This window comes from Erpetoichthys calabaricus, chromosome 14 (assembly GCF_900747795.2).
Source record: "Erpetoichthys calabaricus chromosome 14, fErpCal1.3, whole genome shotgun sequence".
NCBI lineage: Eukaryota > Metazoa > Chordata > Cladistia > Polypteriformes > Polypteridae > Erpetoichthys > Erpetoichthys calabaricus.
In genome coordinates this window covers 73,134,725-73,154,480 of record NC_041407.2, presented here as the reverse complement: position 1 = coordinate 73,154,480, position 19,756 = coordinate 73,134,725, and positions in this window count along the sequence as shown.

Here is a 19,756-nt window from a genome sequence, read left to right as displayed (position 1 = left end):
TACAATGCCTTAAAAAAGCCTGGTCCATGACAGAGCGAAGCCAGGACACACTGGAAGCTGTTGTAGAAAGGAGGATGATGACACAATTGGATGCCTTCATCAAAAATCCCCTCTAGCCCCTCCAGGAGGCGCTCTCTTGGAGTCCTTTTAGCCACAGGCTCCTTCCACCACCATCATTTTTAGCACCTCTGGAGGTCTTTTCTGCACACTGCTATCATGTGATTCAATGGTTCCACCTGATGTAAGTTTATTTATTTACTTACTTATTTATTTATTTATCTATCAGTTGAAAAATTGATTGATTGGCTGTATTACCTGTCCTGTAAGTCTGTATCCTTGTTTTTCTGTTCCTGGTGCTGTATGTATCTTAATGGATTAATGGGATTAATAAAGTTTATCTAATGTAATCTAATCTAATCTAATCTCATTGAATTAAATCCTATAGGAATGTACATTTTTAGTATATCAGCAGTGAAACAGGAGGTTGTCCATGTGGGCAGCACTTTTTAACCCCAATAAATACACAGAAGTGAACAATATAAAAAATAGAGGTCTGTATTTAATAAAAATACAGGGCGGGATGAACACAGAAGTATAAAGTAAATGAGAAAACAAGAACACCTGCTGAAAGTCTAAAACTTTCCCTACCTCTCTGGTGGGATGACTCACTTACTTTTTCACTTTCCGTTTTTCTTTTATACTTTCTTTCCTTAAACTCTGACCTCACTTCTTCCCATCAACTGAGTTTGCTTCAAAATCTGACACAGCTTTGGATCTCTTTCAGGGTTCAGAAGGGAGCCTAACTTTTGCTCCAGGGATGCCAGGTTGAACTTCTTCTAGCAGTCTCTGGTTTTCACCATCCTTGAAAGATTAGCCACCCTTAAAGATATACTGTAGCATCTTCTTCACCTATGAAGCATTTACATTTAATTGAAAATACAAAATTTGTTGAATGCTTTTTTTGTGAAATGCATTCTATTAATACAAAAAGTTGTAGCACATTCAACTAACCTCTAATCAGTTGACAGTGCTCCCCACACAGGACGTACCAACTGAACTCCCAGGAAATCAGCTCAGGTATGTGGAAAACAACAATCTGAGCTGCTCAAGCCTAAGACTTCAGTGACCATTTAGGCTTCTGACTTGTAATGGTGTTTGAAGCAGGTTTGATCCTTTCTGAGCATTAGCACCAGCTCAAGAGGAAGTTTGATAATGTAGTCAACATCACATTTCTGTTCTTTAATTTGATTATAAATTAGTTACACATAACCTAGTCACTCTTTGATGAAGCCAACCACAAATGGTGACATGACATCTTGAATTTCCTTTAAGTCTCAGTGTTTAATTTTGTCTAAACATTACTTGTGTATAAATCTAGATTCTTTAATCTATCCAATGCAAAACAAATTATTGATCACCAACACTGTATATTACATCAAGGAAGACAAAAACTAACAGATGCACAAGGCAATATGCCCATTTCTAGAAAGCATGCTAAACGTGATTATACTGCTCATACATGGGAGGAATGAGGAATTACTTCATAAGAGACATACTAAACAATCAACCACTGATGAGATTATACTGTTATGAAAAAGATTTGTTTAGCAATCATGTGGTATGTGGCTTGGCATGCAGATGTCCTGCAGGTAACACAGTAGTGTTCAGTCTAGTAGAGTAATTATGGCTTGAAACTTGAAAGTATCCCTGATGAGAAGGACTTAGGAGTCACAGTGGGCTGATCACTGCTGACATCAAGACAGTGAACAGAAGCAACCAAGAAGGCTAACAGGATGTTCGGTTAAATGTCACGATTTAGGGAGTACAAGTCTGGGGATCTTATAATGCACTAGTGAGGACTCACCTGGAGTACTGTGTACTGCACTGGTCTCCACATTACAAAAGAGATGTAGCAATGCTAGAGAAAGTCCAAAGAAGAACAATTAGGCTGTTTCTGGGACTTCTGGGAGTTATGAGCTATGAGGAGCCGTTGAAGAGCTGACCCTTTTCAGTTTTAGCAAATGGAGCTCAAAGGGATGACACTGTAGCATTGCTGCCTAAACTGTCAACTATTGTGCTTGTTCTGTCTTTAAGTGTTGCGTCTGTCTGACTTTTTCCGCTGTACATTTAAATTTACCTAAAGAAGCGTTTTCCTCTGTTAACAGCAACGACATCACCAGCAGCCCCATTTGCACTTTTCCTAGAGGATGGGATTAACTACGATTGTGTCATTTAGCTCTGATTTGCACAAGTTAAAAAAGGGTCTGTGCATTTCAACTAGAAAATAAAAAAGAATGCACCTCTAAACACCTGGATCGTGACTGACATCACAAACTCTGCTGTCATTCACCAAATATAACAACCAATCATCACATCGGTTACACATGTCAGTAAAGCATCTTGGATGTTTCAACATTCACTGCCCATAGCTGCAGGTTTGCTTTCTGGACTCATCAGTGAGATTGTTTCAGTTTACATTTTAGAATACTGTATTCCTACTTGAATTGTGTTATTTGCTTTTATTTACTTATTGAGATTTACCGGTTTCCACCATTTTTCATTTCCTGCAATACCCATATTTTTATATGGGACTTTGTGTGTGGATGTCATTGTTTGTTCTTTGGTTTGTAACTAGTTATGCTTTGCAGTTAAGATCAGGGAGGTCAGGGACTGATTGATGTTTTTCTTTATTTTTATCATTGTACATTGTGGCATATGGCCAGGGCCTTTGCCTGGCTGGGATGCCTCTACAGTGGAAGGACCGGGAAGTGGAGCGTATCCAGAACATTATCTCCCTCAGAGCGCTAGGTGGCAGCCGCCCTGGGCTGCAGTGGTGCCTCAGACTCCCACAAGGCTCCATGGAGCTGGAGTTTTGTGCAGCCCTGTTGGGTTCCGTGGGCACCACCAGAGGGGGCTGCAGCTGTTACTGAGCCATTGATCACAGTACTTCTGCCAAGTGTTGCCGGACATAGACCAACAACCAACTGGGGCACTTCCAGGTGCCTTATTAAAAGGAGTCAGCAGCCACTACTCTGGGAGCCAGAGTCAGACGGGAGTAGACGAAACTTGCCAGGAGGAGTGGAGGAAAAGAGAGAAGAGAAGTGTGCTTTGTGTTTCGTGCTGTTCTGGAACTGAGCTGTACATGTGGGAAACAGGGGAAGGCGTTTCCCATGGGGAAAAGAAAAAAAATAAAAGTGTGTTTTTGCCCTTGTGTCCTATGTCTATCTGTGTCGGGGTTGGGGTGGCTGCTGCACCTTCTGGTGGTCCACAACATATTTGCATTTATTCTGGGATTGGGAAATTCTGGGTGTGATTAATAATATTTTTTTTATATTTTCACTTTACATTTACAAAACCTTTTATTTTGACTTGTTTATCTGATTTCTTGTAGAATTTGTATAAAGGAGGGGTGAGACAGCAAGTGCTGTTTGTAGAGAGCAGTTGTTACAACATGATTGGTGTGTTTAAAACAACTGTATGAGCTAGTACAATGGACTCCAGCTACTACTTTAAAATAAATTCCTCAGCAAGATCATGGGAACAAAGTTGGGACAATTTTGCACGAATGTTAGAAAGTTTTTCTTCATGTAAGGAACCTTAGACACATGAAAAAAATTATCAAGTAGTTTGGTCGAGAGTAGGACTTTAGGGACTTTCAAATCTTGATGTGATGTTATTTTAAACAATAGGTGACTAGGATAGACACACTTGCTGGGTTAAATGGCCTGTCCTCAGTCACAATTGCTATTATTTCTCTAAAAAAAAGTGAACCTAAGACTTTTCATGTGTTCAGTAAATAAATGTTTTTATTTATTCTTCTCTACAGTAGACTTGTTGTAAATTATAAGGCCAACAAAATACTACAAATGATGTCAAAGAAACGGATTTTCATTGGAGGTGACAGAAGAGTATGAAGAGCAGTTTTTAAAAACATTACATCCTAACAACATCTGATGATTAAATGTAAAGTTCATCCTCACAGGTACTAAATTTGAGTTTCGAGTTAAGGATTTTTTTATAATATTGTGCACTGGGTTTATCCATCAGTTAATTTTCGGAATCATTTTAGAGTCATGGAGGGGAAGTCTATTACCATCCATTACGAGGTAAGAACCAACTCTGGACAAGATGCCAGTTAACACGGTATATTTACTACCATAGTCTTTATTACTATGCCTATTTACAGTAACCAAGTAACCTAACCTACATGTGTATGGGATTTGGGAAGAAACATGGAAAACCAGGAGGAAAAATCCATTAAGACTCACAAGAATGCACTGACTACACATAGATGTAATTGGTGTAGGTTTTGAACCTGGAAATGTTAGGCTGTAAAATGAGTAGTGTGAACCCCATGTGTGCCTGTGATGATCTGTGTAGAGAGAAGATAAATAGTTTACCACTGGTTGATCTTTTCTGATTTCCTGGAGGCAGACAATAATAGAATGAGTAGTTTATAGGACCCTAAATGCAAAGGTGGCTATATTAAAAAAAAATTAAAAATTACATGTTGATGTGAACTAAATTGTTGTAAAAGTCAGGGACAAGGAAAATATATCAAAGAAGGCATTGGAAGTTGATTTATTTATGTTTGCCCTTAATAGTTTTTTAGGGTAAAAATACTAAATCTCATTTTGCTCTACCAAATCACTGCACTACCTTGTGGCATACATGAAAATGTCCTATTGATAAAAAACAAAAAAACCCCACTGGTTTAAAGTAACCACATGTGAAGTCTTCCAGCTTCTTTGTCTAAACTCAGAGACCACAATAAATTCACTTCAGTGGTCACAGATGCATATCATGGGCTTAGCGTCCCATACTGGCACCTTTAATGCCTTGTCTAGGACTCATACCTGTTATAGAGAAAATAAATTAAAAAAATAAACATGTAGTTTAATATAAAGACAAACCTTCAAAATGGTGAATAGAGTAAAAATGTCTCCAACAGCCTTTAATAAATAACACTTTCTTCTCTATGCAACTGGTTTCTGCTTCTGCACTCACCACTGTTAATATTTATGAGTTCCATTTGTCAGCTATTAGGATGTGAAATTCACATTAATGTTATGCTTAAAGTGTTCTGGTCAATCCTGTTGAGATTAAATAACCATGTCACTCATTTTAGTGTGGTTCAGTGAACCAAGCCCTTGCCTGAAGGATGTCTAGTATCACTATTTGAAATTTGAAACTTTGCAGTAAGCTGTAGCTCTCAGTCTACTCTTACACTTCAGTAATTACACAAAAGGATACTGTCACCGTAAGGTTGTGGTAAAATTTCAATGTATAAAGTATGGACAGGATCTTCGATCTCAAACTGTAGTTTTTGTTGGACAGTGCTTTAAATTATATTCATTTTTGCCCATCAAAGAGCAGTTGATCCTCCATTTATTCTCAAATTAGCCCACATTTAATACATTTTTGCAAATGTATTAACATCACATTGACACAAGCATTCAGATTCTTTGCTATGACACTTGAAATCTGGCCCAGGTCCATCTCATTCAATTGAACATCTGTGAGATGTTTCTACACCTCGTTTGGAGCCCACCTGTGGCCATTTCAATTAATTGGACTAATTAGGAACAGTACACAACTGTCTATAGATGGTCCCACAGTTGACAATGTGAATCAAAGCAAAAACCATGCCATGATATTGAAGGAACTACCCGCAGATCTTGGAGAGAGAATTGTGTCAAAGCACAGAGCTAGGAAAGGCTAAAAAGAATTCTGCATCATTGAAGGCTCCCAAGTGCAAATTGGCTTCCATAGTTTTTAAATGGTAGAAGTTTTGAACAACCACGACTTGTCTTAGAGCTGGATGCCCGGCCAAAAATGAGCAATTGGGGGAGAAGAGCCATGGTAAGTGATACGACCAAGAAACTGATGGTCACTCTGGCTGAGCTCTAGAGAACCTGTGTAGAGATAGGAGAAAATTCTAGAAGGAGGACCACCACCGTAACACTCCACTAATCTAGGCTAAGACAACACATGAAGGCCCACTTGGAGTTTGGAAAAGGGCACCTAAAGGACACTCAGACTATGAAAAACAAGGTTCCCTGGTCTGATGAGACCAAAATTGAACTGCTTGGCTTCATTTCTAACCATCCTGTTTGGACGAAACAGGCGCCACTCATTACCTCTGCAATACCATTCAAACGGTGAAGAATGGTGGTGGCAGCACCATGCTGAGGGGTGGTGCTTTAGCATCAATGACTGGCAGACTGGTCAGGACAAAGATGGAGCTAAAGAGAGCAAAGTATGGAGATATTGGTCATTGAAACCTGATCCAAAATGCTCTGGACCTCAAACATGGCTGAAGTTTCACATTCCAACAGGACAATGACCCTAAGCACAAAACAAAGACAAGGTGTGACTTAGGGACAACTATGTGAACTAACTTGAGTTGCCCAGCCAGAGCTCGGACTTAAACCCAATCAAACATCTCTGAAGAGATCTTGAAATAGGTGTCCACTAACAGTTTTCACCCAACCACACAATGCTTGAGAGGATCTGCATTGAACAATGGCAGAAAAATCACCAAATCCTGGTGATACCACAGAAGACTTTGAGCTGGAACTGCTGCCATAGGGGCTTCAACTAGGCATTGAGTAAGGGCCTGAATTCTTGTGTCATTGGGTATTTTAGTTTTTTTATTTTTAATACAACAAAAACTATTTTTAATACAAGAAAATCATATTTTTACTTTGTCATTTTGGGGTACTCAGTGTTTCTTGATGTGGGGAATATATATATGGGATATCCAGGATGCCAGCTGGATGGAAGGACTTGGGGAGAGAGTATCCAGAAGGCATTACTTTCCCTGTGATGCTAGATGACAGCATCCCTGGGTGTCTGTGGCACCATAGATTCCTGCAGGGCACGCTGGGAGTTGGAGTTTGATGCAGCCCTCTTGAATTCCGTGGGGGCCACTAGGGGGAGCCGTGGAGACGCTATATGGAACTTTCACCTCATTGATTACAGACCTTGTTAATGAGCTGCCTGGAGCACTCCCAGGTACAGCATAAAAGGAGCCACCCGCTTTCATTCTTAGCCAGAGTCGTGAGGATGTTGACAAAGCTTTCTAGAGGAGGAATAGAGGTCGTACATGGAAGAGAAAAGGAAGAAATAAATCACTGTATATTAGTGCTGTGTGCTGTTTATGGAATTGAAAGAAGAAAAGTACTTACCCACTATAATAAAGGTGTGCTGTATGGCAAGACTTGTGTCTGTCAGTATTGGGGTTGGGTGGCTTGGGCGCCCTCTGGGGATATATATATATATATATATATATATATATATATATATATATATATATATATATATATATATATATATATATATATATATGGTTGAAATAGTTTACTGTCAAATAATGCAAAGAGCACGCGACACGTGTTTCGCCCTAATTCTGGGCTCATCAGGCGTACACACTCTACTGCACTCCCTCGGACGTCAGTGCTAGAAGCGAAGTCCCTAACGTTGTGCCACGTGTAGATCGGGGTAATTACATTCACGGCATTCGTAGTTTGAATCACAATCTGATTGTATGGGTGGTTACCTACCAGGTAACGCTTGTGGTTGGTGAATATATATATATATATATATATATATATATATATATATATATATATATATATATATATATATATATATATATGTGTGTGTGTGTGTTGTAGAGAGGAGACAAAACAAAGTTAAAGAGCTAGGGAGCATTACCCTGGTTGAACTGTGTATATTAATAGATAGCACGCAATTAAAAATGCGGTGATGTCTTTTCAGACTCGAGTTGAAGGCAGAACTTAGTTGGTAGCCATCTTGATTATATAGGTCTTGGACAGGAAGAGAAGGGTCCAGGAGAGTGGACAACAGAAGTGATGTCAGCACTGCAGTGGCAGTAAAGCTTCCGTTCTGTGGAAAGAGGAAGAGAGAAGGCATTAGACCACAGTACCAACCCCTGGTTTGGCGGATTATTACCATCACCTAAGCCCCTATATATATATAAGGTGCTCCCCTGGAGCACTAGTTGGCAGCCCCCCTGAGTTGCAGCGGTACCTCAAACTCCCACAGGGCTCCATGGCAGTTGTAGTCTGATACAGCCCTGTTGGGTTCCGTGGGTGCTGCCAGGGGGTGCTGCAGCTGCTGCTGAGCTCTTATGGGCAGCTCTTTCCCCACAACCTGAAGTGCTGCCAGAAGTAAGTCAACAAGCACCTGGAGCATATCCAGGTGCCTTATAAAAGGAGCCAGCATCCACTACTCCGGGAGCCATAGTCGGGTGGGAGAAGATGAAGCTTGCCAGAAGGAGTGAAGGAAAGAGGAAGTGAAAAAGAGAAAGAAGAAGAATTTTGTTCTATGCTTGATGACTGTGTTGTGTTTGTGGGAAACATGGAAGGCGTTTCCCATGAGGAAAAAAAAAATAAAAATCCTGTGTGCTTTTACTTGTGCCTCAGCATTTGTCTGTGTCGGGTTTGGGCGGCAGGAGCGCCCTCTGCAGGCCACAATATATATATATATATATATATATATATATCCATCCACCCATTTCCCAACCCGCTGAATCCGAACACAGGGTCACGGGGGTCTGCTGGAGCCAATCCCAGCCAACACAGGGCACAAGGCAGGGAACCAATCCCGGGCAGGGTGCCAACCCACCGCAGGACACACACAAACACACCCACACACCAAGCACACACTAGGGCCAATTTAGAATCGCCAATCCACCTAACCTGCATGTCTTTGGACTGCGGGAGGAAACCGGAGCGCCCGGAGGAAACCCACGCAGACACGGGGAGAACATGCAAACTCCACGCAGGGAGGACCCGGGAAGTGAACCCGGGTCCCCAGATCTCTCAACTGCGAGGCAGCAGCGCTACCCACTGCGCCACCGTGCCGCCCTATATATATATATATATATATATATATATATATATATATATATATATATATATATATATATATATATATATATATATATATATATATATATATATATATATATATATATATATATATATATATATATATATATATATATATATAATATATATATATATATATATATATATAATAAACGTGTAATTCACCATCTGATCTTTTATTTCAAGGTAAGTTACCGAGTGTACCCCTTAGCAGTAAAGTGATAAAGAAATGAAGACTATAGCATGTGAAACATGTAAGGACAATGCAGACCTACTGTTGCCCTTCAAGATATTTTCAGTCTTTTTATTCAAAGCAGCAAAAATGCATTTTATAACATGAAAATTGCCAAACCCTATTCTATCTTTAACAATATTAAAATGTGAAAAAGAAAAAAAGTGGTTACTTAGAGGCTGGTTTTAAAATAGCTCTGTATGAAGTGGCACTTCTTAATAACATTGCTAATAATTTTATAGCAGAGCAGACGTCTTAGCTGCCGGAATAGAGGAAACGCTGCTCATTAAAAGACAACTTCACAGAAGCTTGCCACTCCGCATATGGTCCGTGTATTTGTAATGGTAATGAAATGTTTGAAAAGGTTAGCAAGTAATTTGTGATTGCCTTTTAAAATGAAACAGAATGGGAACATTTAATATAACTAGAGAGTTGAGTTCTTTATAAGACTGTAGGCAACAGTGGCCCAAGGTAAAAGGGATTTCAAAGAAATAAATCAAGGAAAATTGTCTGTAGGAATATAGGACAAAGCTTAATTTAGGGTTTTATTCTTGCAGTCTTGTGCTTTTAATAAAATGGCCCACCAGAACGGAACAGTGAACCTGACCCCAAATAACCTAAATTGGAGTGATAAGCCAAAGTTCAAGAGTCTCAAGGGGCAGCCCTTCATTCACATAGGTGAAATACAGAAGGGCAATTCAATCAAAAGGTTATTTTATTTAGCACCTGTCGTTTTGAACATTATTCTAAGTGTACTTTACAAATAAAGTGCAATTCAGTGTGAAGCCAGGATACCCAAACTCTTCAGGCCTACCTACTAAATCAACAACTTAATCTGAACCTGTGCCGAGTCTGAAAGTTATGCAGTCCCAATAGTGGGTGTGATCAATTAACAGTTTACAAAAAAACATTTTGAGTTATTATCATTCACCACATAACACAAGGAGACTGGAATTCTTAACTTGCACCTCTCTTCAGTATAATTAAACAGCTTTAAATAAAATGGCAATAACAAAAAAAAAAAAAAAACTTATATAGGCAGTGTGGTGCATTAATTAAGGCTTTGGACTTTGGAGTTCAAACCCTGAAGTTGTGGGTTCAAGTGTGACTCTGAGCAAACACTTCATCTGACTGTGCACCAATTGGGAAAACAAAAGCAATGGAACCAACTGTATCTTAAATGTTTTAAGTTGTCTTGGATAAAGGCATCAGCCAAATAAGTTAGCAATAATAATAACAGAAAGTAGTACACATACAATATTTCTAATACCTAGTATAATATCCATCCATCCATTATCCAACCCGCTATATCTTAACTACAGGGTTACGGGGGTCTGCTGGAGCCAATCCCAGCCAACACAGGGCGCAAGGCAGGAAACAAACCCTGAGCAGGGCGCCAGCCCACCGCACATAGTATAATATGCAAAACAATAATACAGCATAAAATACTGCACATATCATATATACTTGCAAATAAGTCAGGACTTGAATGCAGAATGCAGAAAACTCACGCTACTGGTCCAAGAGATTATGATATACTAATGCCCACCTGAGAGAGTAACCACGGAGCACACTGCCTTTTTTTTCTATGAGGGTGCAGCAATGCGCTGTATCACTGCATGTTCCTAACCCCTCTCTCTCTCTCTGTTGTGCCTACATGACCACACGGTAATACCAAATTATTCCGAGGCTACGGTTGTGCTGATTTGTGTTTTTTGTATCTCACACCCTTCATACACTTTTATCGTAAGAGCATCTCTTATCTACAATGGAGTGTTCGATCAGAAGAAAATATGAAGCTGGTTTCAAATTAAAGGTTGTTGAAGTAGGAAAAATAATTGGTAACTGCTCTGCTGCAACACAATTCAATGCTTCTGAGAACTGATGCGAGATTGGAGGAGGCAAGAAGATGTAAAAAAAAATTTTAAGTGTTGGATTTTTGATCAGGCGTATAAGTCGGGGTCTGATTTTATGATCGATTTTTCGGGTTTCAAGACCTGGCTTATACATGAGCATACAGTACATGGTAACTGTAGATTCTCCATTTCAAAACTGTATGATGTATACGGCCCCTGAGTGTCTCTCTATCAGTATAACTATTATTACAGGTATCTTCATGGAAATACTGATGCTTCCTAATGCCTGTCCTAATGTTCCTCTATTTTCTGTCTCATATTTCTCACTTATATAGATAGAGCTTAGCGTGTTGTCAAATTCAGTTCTGAACATTGAGCAGAACCCGGCTGTTTCATTAAGTTTTTCTCCTGCCTTTTCTCTGTATGATATTTATTACTTCAGACATTACTGAATATGCAGCTGGTACAGCTGAAATATGCATAATGACAGAACCAAATTTAATACGAGGATTTCGACCATCATTTGAATATGTACATCTAAATATCTATTCTGCACAAGATATGAATAATGTAAGATAACTGATCAATTAGAAAGGTCAGATGTTTCACTGGTTATTCAAGCACCTGTGCCAGATAATGTCCTGCCTTTCAGACTTCGTACAGCCGTTTATTCAATTTCATCAGAATATACAGGAAAAACGCTGCTCATTAAAACACAAAATTATCCAAAATCTTGAATTTATTAAAAGATTGACCTTCTTTCCATAGTGACCTTGCAAAGAATTTATGAAAGAGTTATGGATGTGCAGTCGCACAGTGACAATATGTGTAATGCTTCTTAATGACCTCTGGATGAGTTTCATACTTTATAATAATTTAAGCAAATCATGGTAAGCCTTTTTCCCTCCCTTTTCATGTACCAAGCTAAATGACAAATATGCTTTTAGCCTGCCTTCAAAGAGCAGGCTGATCTTTCTCATCTCCTAGTCCAGCATTGAATACTAATTCTACTTTTTTATTCACAGCCCACAGTTCTCAAGATTGAATAGGATCCTATGGATTCAAAGGCAAAAGTGTTGAAAGAGCTGTAAAGCATAAAATAAAAGTAGAGCACACATGGGAAACTTGATAGAACCCTTTTAATACCAAGTACTACAAAATGTAAATAAGTGAAATCTTCTAATTATATCTAAAGCCCATCAAAATTTCCATAAAGTTTCTATGTTTTCTTTGCTCTCTGTATATTATTATAATCACTGTCTCCTGTCACACTTTTATAATTCTTAAAATTTATAGAAGCTATTTCTTTTGCTTCATTATTTATTTGTTCTCAAAATTAAAATAGCAGGTTACATGGTATATAAAAGAATTATGTGTCTTCTACGTTGAGGATTATATTTTAAAAACTTTAAAACACACATTCCTTTCAGCAGGCAATATTTCAAAGTGTTCAAGCCCAAAAATAAACTCCTGTTTTAAAGTAAATGTTTAAATAACTGGTGCTCACGTTTATTTGATTCATTTTCTGAACACACTTATTCCAGTGTAGGACAGCAGGGCTCCACATCTTGGCAGCACCAAGCGTTCAGGAGAAGCAAACTATAGACAGGCCATCATTCCATTACAATACATACTCACGCACACAGCCACAATCACTCTCATTACAATGGATTGTCAATTATTAACTTAACACACGTCTTTGGATTTAGAAAGGAAAACTGAGCACCACGAGAAAACCTGGGAAAATGTGACAGACAGCGATAGGTCAGAAATTGACCCCTGTCCTCAGCAGCTGTGTGGCAGTAGCTTATAAGAAGTGCACCTCTGTGCCACCTTCACATGTAGCAAGACTTGATTTCTTATTTACATGTGGTCTCTCATTGTCATAAAGTTAATCGGAAATTACAACAGAAACCCCACAGAATGTCAAACAGAAAAGAGTTTAGAAAAAAAGAAACAACTACAGTATATGCAGTAGGTACCAGTATGTAAAATTCCATTTAAAAATACAGTCTCAGTGTTAAAAATATCAGAGTGCCAATGCTGTTAATGGTGTATACTACTTGGGTTCACATTTCCAAGGTTTATAGTATGATAATTGAGAACGCCAGGGCTGGATTAACCATTAAACAAAATACGTAAGTATGTGCTTAGAGCATCAAGGGAAAGGGGACACCACAGAAATTTTCCTTTGCCAGATATACTATGGACCATATGGTGTAAAAGTGCAAATAGTGCAGATGAACCAGATTCCATGAAAAGGGGCTCCCACATTAAATTAAAAAATTACACACTGTCATGCACAATCACATGGGGAGCAGCTTAAGGACCCGATTTACACTGCGACAAGTCGTGCCAGGGGACAATGGCAGCGTACTAACCTCTCTCTTTTTATTTCCTCAGAAAGAATGAGGCACCGCCTGGATGACTCAAAGAGCCACAACACTTCCGGGTTCCTTTCTTCCCTCTGGTTCCCCAATTGATGACGTCAGCCTCCCATCCACCACCACGTTTTACCCAGCATCCCACGTTCTAATTTCCGGTCTGGTCCTATAAACTGTCCGTCTCCCTATCCTTCTGTGACTTTTGAGTTTTTGAAAACAATTGACCTGATTTTTGTGTTACAGTATACGGGGCTAAAAACCCCAACCCTTTACGCTTGTCTGTCTTGTTATTACAACACATATATATTGTCACACATATGCATTTGGGAAACATTTCGCTGGCTTAAATAAAGGGGTTGGCGCTGCCCTCTTACTCTTTCTCCTCTCCCCCTGCAGAACAACTAACGAATCCACAACTTAACCAGCACTTCCAGTCCTTAAACATTAACGTCACTTCTGGTTTCAGTCCTCAAGCCCCCACCTTCTCCTGATGTCACTTCTGGTTCCAGAATGCCATTCAACCATGGAATCACTTTCGTAACTATATATACAACCTCCATTTTTGCCATTTTCAGTTCCATTTTGATCTCCAGTCTGTTCTACAGTATATGGGGTGGATCCCCAAACCTTTGACGGTGTTTGTGTGAATATTTTACAATATACAATAATAAAAATGATAATAAAATAGTAATAATAGCGATTAATCTTATATATAAATGTCTACACATGGAAGTGTGTGTGTCTGTCTGTCCAGCCCGGAAGAGCAAGGCTACAGCATGAAGTTCAAAGAAAACGACTCTGTCGCCAAAGTGAAACCGCTGAGAAAAGAAAAACTCTCTTAGTTGCTAATACACAAGTGAGGCGAGCACATTGGCAAAACGAAACCTTTGAGGAAAGAGAACCTTGCTTAGCCGCTGATAGACAACTGATGTGATTGACTGATTAAAGTGCCAGAATCCATGGTTTCTAGAAGCCTGGGCTTTTTACAGCATGGTCTTACACAGTGTAATATATATTAATCTTGGGAATACAACAAAATTAGAATTTGGTAACTGCCACACGGTCTCAACTGCTCACCTGATTGTTCTTGTCTTGGACATATTGGCTGTCCCAGAGTGAGTGCAGCTCATATATAGGAGGGAACCAAAATCTATAGCTTAGGCCCTCTAAAGGTCTTAATCCAGCCCTGGAGGACACTGTCCGTTTTTGGAGGCTGAATTGCCATTTGATTTCTAGGTGACATATGATTTATTTTAAGGGCTTATGAGAGCATGAGAACAAGGGTTAAAAAGCATATTAGGAAAGCTAAAAGACAGAAAGAAACATTATGCAAAAGGTGAAAGATGACCTAAAGAGATACTTTCAGTATTTTAGTAGTAAAAGAATGGTCAAGGAGGAGGTGAAGTTGGTGAATAATAAGGACAGACTAAAATATACATACAGTGAAACAGCCAAAGCTCGGAACCTGCATTTTTCTGAAGTTCACACATGTAAAGAAGTCAGTATCTTTACGATTTGTAAATTGCAGTGGTGCATTGGTTTGCGAGCATAATTCGTTCTGGAAACTTGCTTGAAATCCAAAGCAATCGTATATCAAAGCAAATTTCCCCATTAGAAATAATAGAAACTCAGATGATCTGTTCCACAACCCAAAAATATTCATATAAAAATGATTAATACAAAATATAAAGTAAAAATACATAAAACAAATTAACCTACACTTTACGTTTGAAAAGAATGTGGTGGTGTGAGGGAGACGAGAGAAAGGAGAGGAGGAGGAGGAGGGTTATTGTGTAGGACGACTTTCACTCTACCTAATGAAATCACTGCTATCTGTTGGCTCACTGGAATCTTATTCTTTTTTTTTTCAACTTTAACAAGGAACCTATCCAATGACAGTTGCTTTTGCCTCCTTTTGAGGATTTGGCAAAAATGTGACATTAGACTGCCATTAAACAGATTCATTGTTCGCACACAAAATTAAAAAATGCTTCACACACACACACACGTGGTCACAATGCTATAGTAAACAGTATCCACTCGTACGGTTGTCAACTGTACAAGTAAGGAACTCCGACTGAGACCGAGCTTGGGAGACAATTACCCATAATCCCGCGGAGAGAGAAGAATCATCGGCTCAGTTGTGATCCAGGCAAAGCGTATACGTACTACCCGTATTGCAAGACCTTGCTCATTTATCAAGTTAAAATTTATTAAAAGTTTTTGCTCATCTTGCAAAACACTCGCAGACCAAGTTACTCGCAATCCAAGGTTTTACTGTATACAGGGAGAAGCGCAGTGAGACCAAAATAGACTGAAGCCTAACAAATTACCTGGTCCAGATTATATTTACCCTGTGGTGCTTAAGGAGATTAGTGAGCACATACTGTTTATGCTGTAAAACCCTGATGCACAATTTGCTAAAATCACTGCACAATGGGAAAATTCTAAGGTTTGGAAGGTAGCAAACAGGATTCTAGTACATGAGTAATTTTAAAGCCAGCAAGTTTAACATGTTTGACAGATAGACCCATAAAAGTAATTCTAATTCAAAAAGATTGAGTATCACCTGGTAAGAGCAGGTGTGTTAGTGAGTGGTCTTCATGGGTTCAGACAGGGGAGGTCGTGTTTCATGAATAGGCTAAAATTTCTATGAGGTGCGTATTCTATGCCTTTTGTTTAAGACTTTGTTCTATCTGTAACTTTTAAGTATGTCTTGTCCTTTCAGTTTCTGGTTGTTTGGTCTCACAGTTCTGAGTTTTAGCTGTCCTTGACTACATGTTCTGCCTTTGTTTATCATCTCTTCCAGGGGCACATTCACATGTCATTAACATGCAGTATGCATATCATACAATATTTATATATTTAAAAATGTATACAAATCCTCTGAACCCACTTTATCTATTTCTAGGGGTACAAGTGCAAAAGCCACTACTGAAAGTTCAAATTCAAAATGGTAACCCATGCTGGTCAACCCTTACGGTGCCAATCGGTCACAGTATGCTAATGTAACATCAGCTTAGATTCGCCAAATTATTAGGAATACTATACTAATACTGCGCATGGCCTCCTTTTGCTCTCGAATAGCCTTGGTTCTTTGTGAGATGTATTTCAACAAAAATCTTTGAAAGGTTTCTTTGAGATTCCGGTCCATTTGACATGATCACATCACACAATTTCTGCAGATTTGTCAGCTGTACATTCATGTTGCGAATCTCCCAAAGGTGTTCTGATGGATTCACATCCAGTTCCTGGGAAGGCAACTAAAGAGCACTGAACTCATTGTCATACTCATAAAACCAGTTTGTGGTGACTTTTGTTTTGTGATATGATCCAGCATCATGCTGGAAGTAGCCATAAGAAGTTGAGTAAGTTGTGGAAATGAAGGGATGAATACAGTCAGCAAAAATATTCAGATAGGTTGTGGCATTTAAGGGGTCATTGATTGGCATTAACTGTCCCAAAATGTGCCAAGAAAATATTCCCCAACACCATTACATGACCTCCAGTGGCATAAACTGTTAAAACAAGGTATAGGTTTGTGTTGTTGCTACCAAAATTCTGACCTTATCACCTGAGTGCCTCAGAAGAATTCAAGATCCATCAGGCCAGGCTATATTTTTCCAGTTTTAGCTGTCCAGTTTTGGTTAGATTGTGCCTACTGCAGCCTCAGCTTAGCTGACAGGAGTAGAAGCCAACATGGTCTCTGGCTGTTGTAGTCTATCCAATTCTGGGTTAGACCTGCAGTGCATTCTGAGATGCTTTTCTTCTCCCCACGGCTATACACAGTGGTTATCTAAGTTAGAGTAGCCTTTCTGTTAGCTTGAACAAATGTTCCAGTCTGGACATTTTTCTTTAAACTCTCAGCAACAAGACATTTCCATCAAAAGAAACTCTGAGTAAAATCCAGAGACTGTTCTGTGTGAAAATCCCAGACGATCAGCAGTTACAGAAATACTCAAATCAGTCTGTCTGGCACCAACAATCAAACCAAGGTCAGATTCAGTGAGATCATATTTTTCCCCCATTCTGATGTTTGATGTGAACATAAACTGAAGCTTATGACCCCTATCTGCATGAACATATGCATTGTGTTGCTACAACATGATTGGCTGATTAGATAACTGCATGAATAAGCAGATATTCAGGTGTTCCTAATAATAGGTCAGCAAGTATATACAGCATATGTGTTGATACACCAGAGCCAAGATTAACATTGCTGCCTCATAATTTAAGAAACCTGGGATGAGTCCTTAGACAAGTTATTGACTGTGTGGACATTATCCCTCAATCTGTAGGGTCTGTCTTTCGGTACTCTGGTTTCCTCACTAGTCCTAAAAATGTGTGTCAGAATATTTGGAACTAAGAAGGAATGAATGTAATCATCTGTCTGCATCCTTTTTAGATCTGGGTGATTCTTTCTGTCTGATGCTACTGGGACAGACTCTGGCTCCTCAACAATTTACAGTGGTAAAAGCAGTTTCAGAAATTGGATGGTTGGATTACCCTTATTAGATGTTTTCTAGTCCTGCACAATTTTGACAAGCTTTGATTATCTAGGTATTGTATATCTCAAAGAACTCTCCTAGAAGCTACAGTGCTTGATTGCAAAGAGCAATGCTGCCAATCCATTTGTCACTTATTAAAGATAACACAGTGAGTCATAAGTCACATATTTCAACAGTCTTCAAATTACACAAACATGAAAACAATTGTATTAATAGCTCTGCACTTATAAATTGCACTTGGATTCCAATGTCTATAGGAAGGTATCATATAAAAGTAAGGGCTGTTTTGTATATTTTCAATGCATTGCAAAACAATATAGCCGAGAAACATTTATCTTTACTAAAATGTCTCTTGAATCGCTGTAAAGTATATACTAAGGATATTTTACCCTGGCAACAAGAAGAAAGAAAATATCTAAAGAGCTTGTTGATCTTAGCCTTGTAGAAGCTCTAAAAACTTTATTGAGTGCCTGTCAGGAATGTAAAATGAAGACTAGCAGACAGCCTTAGCAGTTGAACATTTGAGCTCTTTTGTTACAAGGATGTAGGTGACACACAACAAAGTTATTTGTAAGCTTTTGCCGTAAGTGTCTGAATCAGAACAAAGAGCTGGCAATCATAAGCTGTTCCAAAAAAAAAGTCTTCAAGGAATGAACAGTGTTAAATAGAATGTGTGAGACTGCATATTGTCAAAGACAGCAATTTCAAAGCTAGAATATGATGTAGAGAAAAGTGCTCAAAGATATGGACTGTCATGAAACAAAATTCCACATGTTGGCTTTCATTAGTATACCTACCGTGAAGAAGAGTGAAGTGCAGCTGTAGCTATAGTGCCCTGCAAAGGTGCAATAGCTGAAAAGACTGAAGAATTCAAGACAGGAATCCTCACTAATTGTAGCTCCTCGTGTGCATCAAACGACCTATACATTGATTCCAAAACAATAAATCATTTTATAAGATACATCCTGCCATTATGGTTATTATGGCATTATAATTATTTTTTTCTTACCATATCATATGATTATATACAATTTTTGATCTCTTACACCAAGTTATTTTGTACTTGACTGTATCCATTTCTACCAGATCACTATGTATACGTATTTGTCGGCTGCTAGTTTGTTATAGGGTTGTCTATGGCTGCCCGTTTGGTAAAGATGTGTGAAGTAAACCCTCGCAGACTCTACAACAGGATCTTCCCCAAAGCTTCCTTTTTCAATCTAGCTTTTGTTTTATGTCTACTTTTTCTTTCACTGTAAAACTTTGATGACTGAGCAGCTTGCTTGTATGCTGACTAAAAGAATGAATCATTGGAATGCAGCATTGAGATTAATCACAGTTATGAATGGCTGGATGGTATACAGTATGAAAAATTCCAGGTATTTAATAGGGCTTTTCCAAATGTCAATTAAATAACTAGTACTTAAAGACTATAAATTAAATGTAAGCTGCTAGGCAAACCTGTAACATAGTTGATAAATGAAGCATAACTCTAAAGCCAGTAGTGATGTGTTTAAAGTCAAAGAAGGTGAGTGGTAGTGCACTCTAAAAAAATCACACACTGAAATCACACACTAGCTACAGCAGCTGAGGTGACTAAAACTTGTCTGACTGGCATAACACCCAAAATGCTAAGAAATATTCAAAATAACTTAGTAACAGAGCAACCAAACCACAGAAAGAAATCACGTATGACATTAAAATGCAGTGCCAATAAAATAAATTCACTCCTTTGGAAAGTGTCACAGCTTATTATTATACAACATTGAACCACAATGGATTTAATCTGGCTTTTTGACAGTGATCGACAAAAAAAAGACTAATGTCAAAGTGAAAACAGATCTCTGCAGAGTGGTCT